Raw genomic sequence first — 13,535 nt, forward strand, 5'->3', positions numbered from 1 at the left:
TGCTGCGTCACCAAGTGGAAGTTCTGGGCTGGCCACCGCAGTCTCCCGACTTGAACACCATAGAAAACGTTTGGGGTACCATGAAGAAGGCCTTAGCAAGTCAATGCCTGCACGGGCTCTCCGCGGACAGCCTTTGGAGCGCGGTCAAGGCCGAATGGGAGCGTTTGGAGCAAAATGCCTCATTCTGTGAAGCCTCGTATGCAAGTCTTCCTTCTACAATGAAGGCAGTGCTGGAGGCAAACGGCGACGCAAGCAGATATTGAGCGACGCACGGGTTTTCTTTATTTGTTTTGACGCATGGTTTTCTTGAAGCCCAAGTTGACGGCAGTTTGTAGAAGCACATTTTACGTCAAGTCCTAATAAAACGGTTATAGCGCTCAGTGTATTGAAGGCGTACCCAAAAATGCCTACCGTAATCAGAAAGGCACGATTTGTAAGCGTAAACAACCTAAAGGTCTAGAACAATTTGGCATGCTGCTAAACTTCAACATCTACTCGTAACTAAAATATCTGCAACTGCGGGAGTTCAACACGTTACGCATGCCAATATATTTCTCCATCGATCTTACCGCTGTGAATTCTACTGAATGAGCTTCAATGGCGCTTGTGGATTCTTTGTTCAGCAGATATACCCACAGCAGTTACTCCAATATGCCTTAGCGCGCATGAGCTGGCCACTATACACGCAGAAATACTATCTATTATTGTTGTGTCCCAAAGAGACAGTCCGCCAAAATTGTCATGTTTTCCTTGCGAGTTCGAACGGCAGAAGTATCTGCGAGGTAATATTTTGCCCCATCTAATTCTCGTTCAGCCTCGCAACGGCTAGCTATCCAAGTGTGACCGTGCAGCCTCCGGCAAACTTTCAGAACGCGTGAACGGCTTGCTTTGCGACGATACGAAGCGCGGCTGGAGACGGTAGCAGACGACGAAATAGCACCGCCCCCATCGCTCACCGAGCCTGCGCGAAACTAGTTCTAGCCGCCGGCCGGCAGTGGCGCAGAGCAGACGCCACGCGCTCCGGTGTTCTCTTTAACAGTGGACCCCTCTGTACATGCGTCATCCGCCAGACACTCCCCCGAAGCCAGCAAGGATGGCTGCGCGCGCGTTTGAGCGCTCGCGCGCGGCGATCCGTCTGTCTCCTTTTATTGCGATAGCAATTATATGGACACTTCAACCGGATTTCTGCCGTCGGCGTCGCCGTCGCCGTGAGGTTCCGTATAGATAAAATCTTCACCGCGCGCCGTATGCCCGAGCGGAAGCGTGCGGGGACGCGCGCTATCACGGAGAGCGAACGCACTCAATCTCCCACGCGCAAGCAACGGAGCGGGAAGCCAGCGCCGGAGGGAGCGGGGGGGGGGGGGGGGGGGGCAATTCTACTGTGCCAACAACCGCGCTCGTCGCTCGACCGCACGGTCTCTTAGCTCTCCCACGCGCAAGCAAGGAAGCTAAAGGTACGTCCACACTAGCGACAAAAACGCGCGCGACACGCCGCACGCGGCAAGCGCCCGCGCGGCAGACTCGCGCGGGCAAGTCCACACTCGCGTTTTGCGGCACGCGGCAACGGCGCGTGGAGTGCCGCGTTGTCTCGTTCCATTCGATACTTCTCGTGACAACGCGCTCTCCGTTCTGCCGGTTTCGTGTTCCATTGGTAGTGTCTGTGTTTCTTTGCGCCACTGCCGGTCACGCTCAGCCATGTCGGATACGGACGCGGAGCTACTGGTGACTGTGAACACTATAATACTGATTTGTTCTTTACTTGTGCAACGTCGACGTGCCAGAAAGCGGACGAGAACGTTTTGGGTGCGCCCTATATGGCGGTACAGGGACACTGAGAGCCAGGCGCACACTCTGCTTTCCCGCATGTGCCAGCGGTTGGCACACAGCTACTCGTCCTTAAAATCGACGTTCGATTTGACATAGAGGCACGCATATTCGCGAACGGTTTCCAAAAACGCCTCCATTGCGAGGCGAATTCTTCGTCGACGTCTCGGTTGAGGTGTGGGAAGGCTTAACAAAAACAGCCCCCTTGACTGGACATGGCCTCTGAGATTTTACGGCGTGCGTGTCACTGCACGATCTCAGAGCCCATGCATTATGATTCTTTGCTTGTGCGACAGGTGGCGCCACAACTGCGCAGCTTGCTTGTGATTGGTGCTCGTTTTGCGGCTGCCGCAAAAAATGGGTCTCGAACCCATTCGAGCGTTCGCCGCGCGTTGCTGCCGCTTAACGTGAATCTTGCCCCGCGCGACAGCATCGCTCGCCGCGCGCGGCGTGTCGCGCGCGTTTTTGTCGCTAGTGTGGACGTACCTTAAAGCTTTAAAGGAAGCCAGCGCCGGAGGGAGCGGGGGAGGGGGGGGCGCACTTTTCCTCTGCCAACAACCGCGCTCGTCGCTCGCCGCACCGTCTCTTATCTCCACACGGCTCTGACCTTTATGCACTGTGCATTCGCCGCTCAGTTTCTGTTGAAGCGATAGACCGCACGTACCTTCGCCCGCTGCAGCGTATGGGCTTGCTGCCAGCGTTTTGACAGTCGTTGTCTGCAGTCATTCAGTGTGATCTATTCATGTTTGTTTGTGCGCGCTCACACCACGCTTGTTCATTCAGTTAGTAATAGTCGGGCCACATTTTCCAACGCACGCTACACATGTAATGCTGCCCGGATCGACAGTGCAGCACTACAGGTGTGTCCCTTCGCACGAGCGCTGCCCACGGGAAGCGCTTCTCATCAACATCACCGTCTCACACGCGCCTTCTCGTGGTCATCGAGTCTCTCTTCATGTCGGTCTACTTATGCCGCAGCAGACCTGCTTACTTAATCAGCTGATGTTTACAATTCATATGGCTACCAAAGCCGGTCACCTTACTTCGTATGACATTGCTGTGTTGCTATCGCATTCATTGCTTCGCCCTTAGGGCGAAACTGTGACATTAAAAAAAAAAATGTAACCTGGTTTATTGGGCTCTCGGCGTATTCGTGCGTTCCTTCTGCACTGGGAGAAGACACCACTGCACTATTGGACTACGGCAAGGTGAGAAATCTTGTTTCGCGGTCTACGACGCAATTAGGCTTACGGCACGGGACCGAGACTTAAGACGCAGTTAGCGAAAAACAGCTTCGCCATCCTGGCGCAGTTAATTTGAGTTAATTAATCGTGCTGAGACATGTTTCCGACACTTCCTAGGAGATTACGGTAACTTATTTCGGTTTTTGAGCCACACTGGCCGCACAGGGCGCCGTGTCGCAGTTAGCGAGAACTAACTCGGCCGTGGTGCGTAGTCTAGTGCATCTTGCTAGGATAAGTTTGTGCCGCTTTCTCTGACGCCAGACATTACTGGAAAGTAATTTCGTTACTTCCTGGGGTACTTTTGAGGCACGCTGGCCGCACAGCGCGCTGTGACGCAGTTAGCGATAAGCAGCTCGGCCGTGGTGATAAAGTTAGTTTGGCGTGTAATGAATCTTATGGCATCTTCGAGTGGTCGTTACAGAGCGCTCTGGCCGTGCTATAAAAGTGGCGAAAAACGAATTTAAAGCTGTATTACGACAATAACCGGGCATGGAAGTGATGATCCTGCTTCGTTATCATCCGAGGGACCCGTTTCTGCAAACGGTAACGCTTAGTAACCGTTTTACACAACCTTTGTAGCGCTACCAGAGCGTTCTAACACAACCACCCGAATATGCCATTAGACGGAAGTCTGTGACGTTTTTTTGTGGCTCTGCAACAACATATACCTTCTTTCGGTACTCACGCCTGTTGAAAACGCGATGGGCGATTGCCAAGAGTGATAACATGGGGTGTGCTGCTGGCGCCGGCAGAACGCGCGAAAGATAACGCCGAGGAACACATCAGAAACTTGTAATTCGAAAATTCCGTCTACTAAAGGACTGGAAACAGGCTTTGCGCCCGCGCATTTGTCTTGAGTGCGAGTAGAAGGCATTCTGCGAACGTCTAGCATGGTCCGGCTGGGAGCCTCTGTTGCGTCCGTCGGGTCGCCCGAGGCCAAGTTTTGGAAACGATAAGTCGCCCTTCTGTTTGTGCTGCTAAAGTGCAGGAAATAATGCCAGGAAACGGGGGACTGCTTGGAAATCAGATGTTTTCATATTTTATGGTATATTGTTTGGGATGAGTCGGGTATTTTCTTCGCCGTACCATGTATGTAAAAGCGAATTGCTTTTGTTTGTAATGCCGCCAATTCACCGCTTTCACACGTTTCGCCTCTACACGCAGTATTCCCCTATATATATGTCTAAATACCAGAATGACACATGCTTGTAACATGCTGTTAGGTGCTTGTAAATGTAACATGCTTGTGATTTACTTTTTTTTTCAGCTGGTGCCGTCCGGTGGAGCTTCATACACGAACTACTGCCTTACCTGCTGGGGTCACAACGTTGGATGAACGCACAAAAAGCGCGGAACGAGATTTTATATAGAACAAAATAAATATTTCCTCATTGCACAAAAGGTCTTGCGTCTACGTTGTGAAATTGCACGTGGCATAGATTCGATGGGACTTTTGGATATCGTTCGCAATCATTTTTACTAAATAATAAACCGATTCTGCACGAAGAGAAAAAAGAGAGAGAGAGAGAGAGAGAGCGGGGGGGGGGGGGGGGGCGCAGCCGGCGTGCTAACTTGCGTTCAAAATACGCGCGCCCAAAACCGAAACCGGAACTGATTGACGCCGACCGCTTGGCACGCTGCAGTCAATTCGGCCGCTGGGCCCTATGGGAGTGTCCCCTCTTGTTGAATTTCTTTCTCTATGAGCGTACGGCCGAGCGAGCCTGAGCGAGTGTCAGAAAGTCGCAATGTCCTGCTCTTGCGTGACGACTAAAGCCCCTCCATACGCGTCTTCGCCGACCAAAAGCGGCGGTGGTGCGTGGATGGAGGGGCTTTAGTGACGACATACTGCATCATGACGTCGCAACACAGTAGAAACGAAACCGAAATTGGCCGTTTAAGAGCTTGTAGGTTAAACTATTTAAACTGCTGTGACGCTTGAACGTATTGTTTCTGGGGCTTAGGGGCACCGGATTTTCATTTAAAGCAAAAAAGAAGCCTCGGAAATATTCTTTCAGTACACGTTTAAAATAAGGATGCCAGCGGAAGGACTTCTTCTTCAACACCGGCACACCTTTCTCGTGGTGTCGCGAGCAGAAGTCATTGTGGTTGGCGTTTGAGCAAGTCAGGTAGGCGTTTCAGGAACACACAATTTGATCCAACGCACTACGCTGCAACCACGACAACGCAAGAGGAGAGACTCTGCCGGGTGAGTTATGGCTACAACATTTCTTAGTGCGACAATGAGCTGACCTTTACCGCACTCGTTTGGTAACGTGACGAATGCGGGATCCCAGAAGAGGCCTTAGTGCGTCAGCTGTAGAAGCATTATAACGTGTTTCTACTTTTATTGCGATAACAATTATATAGACACTCCAGACGAATTTCTGCCGTCGTTGTCGCCATTGCCGTCGACGTAAGGTTCCGTATGAAGTCCAAGGTCGATAACGCCTTCACTGCGCGGCCTACGCTATATTTGCGAGAGAAAGCGTGTGAGGACAGCCGACGATCGCGGCTCAATCTCGCCCGCGCGAAACGGAGGAAAGCGGGCATGAAGCACGCCGTCTTTCGTCACGCGCGAGGCACCCAACGTTGCCAGGTATCGGGGGGGGGGGGGGGGGGGAGGGGGCGCCATTTAGCTCCGGCTGCAACTACAGCTTTAGCTGCAACTGCGTAGCGCCAACCTTTCCTTTCTCAAAACGAACCACTTAGTAGTAGCATGTGGCGGCTGCACACGGTCGCGCGGCCGTATCTTGGGAGTGATCTGCGTTGGGGGCAGAGTTTAGGTGCGTCGGCGGCTAGTAGCTTTGTGCGTGCTGTGTGTCCTCAGACACGGCCGCTCGATGAAGCGCACGAGGTGCAGCCTGCCACGTCGCGCGGCGAAGTATGGGCGGAGCTGTGAAGCCAAAGTTGACATTTGCCGCCGATTTTTGCCGGGGTGGCGCTACCGCTGCGGGACTGCTCTCCCTCGGGCAAAGCGCCGCGGGAGAGATTTCGCGTCTCGCTTGCACGCGTTTTGTCCGCACACGTGGTCGTATAAATGTGTCGAGGTCCTTGTGTTGCATGCGGCACTATCCCGCGCAACTGTTTCGTGCCGCTATGTGTTACTAACGCAAGAACCATTAAACCGGTACCCTGAGTTTTCGAGCGACGTAGAACGCCGTAAAGCATGGCTGAAAAACATTTTGCGACAGGGACAAGTGGCAAAGGAAGCATTTGGGAGCCGAGGGACACGTTTTTAATTGGTGTGTTGGCTTCACTTCACCGACGGCCACACCGAGGAACTGTGTAACGTGTTTATAAGTAAATTGTTACAGCCGCTACTGGCGAACTGGATCGGGGACCTGAATGCAACTGTGGAGCGGTTAAAACTCGCCTACAAGCCTCCGTCATAGAAGGTAGTACGATTTTGAAGCTGTTGAACGAGGCACTTTTTCGTGGCTTCACATCGTGTAAATAAAAAAAAATAACAATTGGCACAGCCTCCCCCGATCTTTTTTTCTTTTCACCATTGCAATTGCTCTATTCACGCTGAACAACTTTTTTTTTCACTGCATCGTCTTTACATAGATATGGTACACATCGGCAAGGTGGCTGAATGTACAATTCATTATAAACTGCCATCTACTCCATTTTTCCAGAAAGGTGAAACTGACGAAATCTAGCAGAAAATAGTTTACAAACCTATGTCATTATGCACGAATTTGTAAGAAGTTTGATATTACAGGGTTCTTTTTTTCTTTTTTTTTTCGTACCATTGCAAGTGCTCTATTCACGCTGAACAACTTTTTTTCACTTGATTGTCTTTACATAAATATGTCACACGCCGGCAATGGGGCTAAATGTACGATCCGTTATGAACTGCTACCTACCCCATTTTTCTAGAAAGGTGAAACTAAAGAAATCTAGCAGACAATAGTTATACAAATCTATGTCATTATGCACGCATTTTTAAGAAGTTTCATCAAACTTTTTTTTTTTACCAGCAAACAAGCACGCCAATCGAGGCAAGTAAATAAGCACACTCAACAAAAGCACCCACTGTATCAGCAGTACTGCTTCTCAATAAAGAACTCGTCAGTTCTCTTGAACGATGGTCATAAGGCTCAAAACCAGCGGCAGAAGTGCGCCGTCCTGGTCTATGTGAGCCTACTAGCGGCCCAATACCGACTCCTGGGTATATTGATATCCTTGCAGGCAGCGTTGACATTTTATTTTATATTTTGGAAACAAAAAGAACAACTCTCGCGTCAATAAAACGTAAACGCGAAGCGCGGCCGCGGCGCGAAGCATGCGGACGGCGCCAAAGAAACGCTCCCACCAGCACGCCTGTCCCGGAGCAGTGGCGCCGCTGCGGCGGATCGGAGAACTAGGCGCCTCACACCGGTTTCGGGGGACGTGGCAGGCCGCACGTCGTGCGTTTCATCGAGCGGCCGTGCCTCAGCCATCAATTGGCTGAGGCATAGCGACGAAGGTCACCACGCTGGCCGGCTGCTACTGCCGCGCTTCCGCACGCCAGGGTTTTGACAGCGAATGTCCGCGGTTATCGAGTGTGTTCATGTTTTCACTTCGACTTTTATTGCGATAGCAATTATATGGACACTCCAAAGCAGATTTCTGCCGTCGCCGTTGCCGTCGCCGTTGCCGTCGCCGTCGCCGTGAGGTTCCGTATGACGTCAATGGAGATGACGTCATACGGAATGACGTCAACTAGACTTCGCTAGTTCACAGGGGTATATGTGCCATTGCACTTGGACCCTTTCTGCGCGGCCGCCAGGATCGGCCCACATTTCTGTGTTCAGCAGAGACATTACGCCCAGCTTTAACAGCTCCGCTGTTAAAATGCGAGGTTGTGTCTTTCACACATGGTAGTCATTCACGGCCACAAGTATTCCTCTCATATTATTTCATTACATAGCCTGGGCGTCCTTCCGCATGTGGCCTCACTCGTATATGCAGCTTAAACGTGAATCTTTTAAGCAAAACGCAGTTCGCACTATAGAGATTTGAATGTTGCTCATACGGTCGTTTTCAGAACGGTATTTTTCATTTCAGCGATAGTCGCGAGCCACTGCACAAACGAATACATAGGTAATTGCCGGACCATTATTATCATTGCCTGAATATTTTCATGACAACGCATAATCCCTGCGGATTTCTGTAACCGATGCTTCCCCACGTACACCCTGCCGCAAAACAGCAAAGGCCTCGACACGACAACGTATTTCTGAAACCATAGGCGGGCAGTTTTAATTTTTATGGAAGGAGGGGGGGATTATAACATAACTTGCGCTGTTATGTACCCCATTTTCATTCCTTTCTATAACTTTTTGCGTTGTTTTCTAAGCCAGGTAATTTGCTTTGCCTTTTAAGTTGGTGCCTTTCTCTCTCCTATTAAAGACATCAGTTCGTTGTCTGATGCGATGATTTCACCATCATTGAAAAAGTGTTCATTCGGGCACTTGATCTGGAAATGAAGTCGTCGGCAATATTATTCAAATTGATTTTGCGGGAGAGTTCTTTGTGGGCGTGCAAAATTGCCAGATGGTTCAAACGGAGTTGTCCAGTCGTCGACCGCAAGTACACTTTCAGTCGCCGAAGGCAAGAAAAGGACCTGTCGGATGTAGTCGACGAGACTGGTATGGCCAACGCAATTTTTTTTTAGTTTGGCCATTTCCGGCAAAAGGTTTCGCAGATATTCGCCCTTGCCCCCCGTAAATATGCGCACGACGTCCCGAAATCTGTTCAATGATGCCGACCTTTAATTGCTGGCTTAAAATGTCAATCAGCATATCTCTCTGCAAAATCAAGCGTCCTGGTTCAAGGTCGTCACCGTAGAACTATGTTATATATATGCTTCGTCTTCCTTCTCTATGGCAAGATGCTCAATTTGGGACTTATGCTGCCACATATCAGGTGGATACCTGTTGTTTAACGAACACAGCACTGTGTCAAGTACTTCATAGAACCTCCGGCGGTACATGTCACTCGCTGATGGAAACACGTGAGCTGAGGAACCTTCTTGATAGCGGCATAGAGTCTTCTTTCACCTAGCGGCTAGAACACACGGGTCCTCAACTCCTACTTTTCCTGCCTCTGCCATACATACGTGGGTCACGCGCTTCATATTGGAGTTAATCTGATCTGAGTTCCCTCCGAGATGGCTGGTCCCTTCGCGTGCGCTGTCTCCCCGCTCGCCTAGTGTTATGTTTCCGCTGGTGCTTATGCGATGGAAAATACGCTCCCTTTTCAGCGTCAGACGAGTTCTGACGAAGTACCGATAAGCGAAGCGCCCACTGTTGGTTTTGTCGTTGGTGCTCATGCTGTGTTTGTAGCCGGTGCACATTGCAACGTTCGCAACCGCGGTAGAAGCGAGCTCGACGGCTGTTTTCTATTTCTCCTTTTATTGCGACAGCAATTGTATCGACACTCCAGGCAAATTTTCACTGTCGTCGTCACCGTGATATTCCGTATAAAGTCCAAAAGTCATATGAGTGAGCGACCCATATACTGTGGGTGCGAGAAAAAGCCCGTAACACTGAGCCGAAAAAGAATGGCGGATTGGTGGACATTATCTTCCCACGCACTCAATATTCGGGTTAGTTGGAGGTCACATGATCAAATGTGCGTATTGGGAGGAGAGCACGCGTCTTCTCATCTAGCCCTGCCGCAGCTGCGAATGACTGTGCGCGGTTGACGCTTACGCGCCCGCGTGCTGTATCTCACTGTTGGTAATCGTTGGGGGGTGCAATGATCAAGGGCAAGCAGGGATGGCTGCTAAATTCATGCGCGCTGTCTTCATTGTTAGGCTGTTTTCCGCACCCCAAGTGTTGCAGGTCGTATAGCTTAAGTTAAGAGACAGGGGTGATTGGAGATCGCTGACAGAGACCGTCCTGTAGTGGACATTAAAATATGCAGATGATGATGATGAATCTAATTTTTGGAGTCGTGGTGAATCGCATTGCTGTACGAACCGTTCGCCCCCGCTGCCGGCATTCTTCATAATGCCAGCGTTGCGATAGCGACTGCTCGTCGCCATCCAGCGAGATATTTACACGCTTACATGGTCGGTGAATTGCACGGTGTTTGTTATTTTAATTAGTAAGTAAATGTTACTACAATTCATATAGGCGATTTAACCAACGTACAGATTCGTGTGATAACCGCACTTTTCTGCCGCAATTGTGACGAGCCTTACATGGGACCGGGCCATTTTATCAAATTTTTCCAACTACGACTATGAAATCTGCCGTAAACCTCCACGATCGCCTCCTCTCGCCATCTATAGTCGTGTACAACTTTAGAAGGCAGCGGCATTTGCCCCTCAAATGTGGATGCACACGAGCATCCACCAATGGGCGTGCACTCTAGACTGACGACGGCCGGCCGGTGGCCCCGCCGACGGAGGACATGGCAGCACGCGCTTCGAGCTGGGCCGAGTCGCGTTAGCGGTACTATTTCTTTAGTCGCGGTGGAAATCGGCTGCTGCTCTTCAGTGATCAGGGCGGGGCGCCTCTCCTGTCTTCTTAAGTTGTCACCGACTTCTTTTTATAGTTGCGACGCGCGAAAGTACGCTGCGCGGGAAAATTCGCAGTGGAGCGCGATCGGAATCAGCGCTGAACGCGATTGCTTCTCGGTTGGATTAAAAAAAATATCTGCTTTCAAGTTGGGGGTGCGGCTCTTACACAGATTTATACGGGAAGAATCTTCCTTCGTGTAATTATCTTATGCTTCGCTATCACTAATACTGCTTCGCCGTTCCGGCGAAACTGCAGCCTCTTTTTATTTCTTTTTTTTTTTAATTCTGAGTCCTAGTAAAAGCTCTGCTGCGCATGACTGCTATTGATTCTGATTTCGAGTGAATCCGGCTTGGCCTCACTTCGGTTACTAAGTTCATTATCTATATTTATGACCTCTGCATGCACTTTGCGATGTTTCCATCCCCCAATAATTGTTGTAAATTATATATTTTTTTCATGAGTCCCTAGCATTACCTACTGGAAAGAGAAGCAATGCTGAGACATATCATTCACGTGCATTTCACACACCGTTGATAAAAGACTCTACCGAATGGGTCACTGAAGTCTTCAGGTCTTTTTCAGTGTCAAAAAGCACGCAGATCAATTCGTAGCGAGTTTAACATACAGCAACATATTCATTCTCTCGACATAGGCTATCCATATCATTAGAAATAATTGTTATTTGGCTACATCTTTCTCTTTAAAAAAATAATAAATTTTGTCCTGCTTACACATTGAAATATAATGTTTCTGTGCGTAGTGTTCACACAGGAAATTAAAATAACATGAAGTGAAAAAATAGGGGTGAGGTAGCCGCCGTTCATGCTTCTAATGCGTTTGTTTTCCTATTGTCCGGATTTTCAGAAATAAAGCGAAAGTATGAATAAAAGCCGTGCACGTCCGCGTCAACAGTGATGCAGTTAGCTTTTAGTCACAATAACATTTTAAGGGAAAATGTAGAGGCAACTCAAAAGAAACCATAAACGATTTGGGTAACAGGACTCTGGTACTGATATTTTAGAAGCGGCGGGGGGCTTTAGCATCGCCGGGGGGGGGGGGGGTGCTCCCCCCCCCCCCCCCGGGAAACTTCGGAGGGGGCTCGAGCCCCGGAGCCCTGCAACATTATAAGTTTGCTGCTACATTATAAAGATCTATAATAATAATGTTGCGAATGCATGCATTGAAGTATCTTAAGATACAAGGGGAAAGTATCGTATCGGATACAGCAATTGCAGTAGTATCTTGTATCTTACATATCAAATACTTGTTGCCCGAGTATCTTGTATCGTGTCATGATAGAATTGTAAAGTATCTTTGCCCAGCCCGCATAGAAGTGACTCACGAACTTTCGGTCAAAGCCTCCATAAGGTTTTTAGATCTAAAATTGTTTTATTTACTAACCATGTTTGTTGGCAGTACGTGCCTGGGGCAAACAAACCACTGCTACCTTTTAGCTGTTTTCATTCAAAGCTCGTCAAACGTAGCGTTGCCAATATGTGCCTGCTGAGTTTTTTTTTTTTTTTTGAAGAAGTCATGTCCACATCAAGCAATCCCGGCTGCGGCGGCCGCATTTCGATGGAGGCTAAATGGAAAAATGCCCGTGTGCTTCCGTTGTAGTGCACGACCCCAGGTGGTCAAAATTAATCCGGAGCCCTCCACTATACGGCGTGACTCACCAGAACTGGTTCTGGCACGTAAAATCCCCAGAAAAGAAGAAAGAAGGCATATCAAGCACAGGATACTTTTGTCAAATAGATTAACCGTTTAGAGGAGGCAGGCTGCCCACAGCATGTTTTAGTTTCTGTAGCAAAACAATTCTGAGGAAGTCGCGAATTCGACAACTTAATGAGGAGCAGCCTCGGGAAAAAGAAAAGTTATACACCCATGAAACATCGTTGTCGCACAATCTGAAAAAGATCGCTAACCGAGCTGATGTAAAACTGTTCTTCTCTGCCTCGTTGAAACTTTCTAGGCCCTGCAGAACCCTTGTCTCTGCTAAGCACCGGCTTAGCACAAAGCACAAAAGCAAGTTCGTCAATTGTCAGGTGGGAGTGATGTATGAAATACCTCTGTCGTGTGGTAGGAAATACGTGGCCCAAACTGAACAATGTTTAAATGATAGGCTGAGACAGCATCACGACATAGTTAGGTTAGAAATGGCAAAGAGGGTCACCTGGCGATTCATTGTCGCGATTGTAAGTGCACGCCAAATTTTCGCGGTGCTCTGTGGTTGACAGAAGCCATGACAAATTGGTAAGATAGCCAATTAATCAATTGAGGCAAAATGAATAATTGAGGCAGGCGATTGTTGCGTGAGTGTAGTATAGATGTGAGTATCGCCAAAGCAGCTGCTTCACTTGAACGCGACTGCGCACTGATGAACCGTGACAGCGCTCTGTCTATAAATAGTGCCGGTTTCTCGGAATGAATTTTGCTGGAATTAAGGGGCCCTGTGTACGTATCTGTTTTATGTGTGTTGTCGTCTACGCGCCTTTCACCTCGGAATATGCCTACGCTATTAGGCATAATTGGCACTGCTTCATCTGGCGCGCGCGACTAAAGTTAGGCTTTGATGCCGAATCGACGGAGGTCCATTAGCAACAGCCGCGCGACACTCGGAAAGACGACAAACCGCCTCGCAAACGCAACCAAGGGTACGAAAGTTGGTGACGGCCGCGATCTTTGCGACACACGTACTGCGGTCTCTCGTTCCCGACGCCGTTCGTAGACGGACATCGGTGTCTTGTTGTAGCTTCGAGCAACCCGTTTCAAGACTGGGTATGGGTTTATACGGTGGGTGCGAAAGTGTCATGACCCGGTTGCATGCATATGCGCGTGACGCGGATGAGCAAAAAAAAAAAAAAGAACGGCAAAGCTTGCGCTAGGCTGCGCAAAGCTCGAGGCACAGCGAAGCTGGCCGATCGATTGCGTCATAACCTAAGTTGAGCTT

Source organism: Dermacentor silvarum, chromosome 4 (assembly GCF_013339745.2).
Source record: "Dermacentor silvarum isolate Dsil-2018 chromosome 4, BIME_Dsil_1.4, whole genome shotgun sequence".
Lineage (NCBI taxonomy): Eukaryota > Metazoa > Arthropoda > Arachnida > Ixodida > Ixodidae > Dermacentor > Dermacentor silvarum.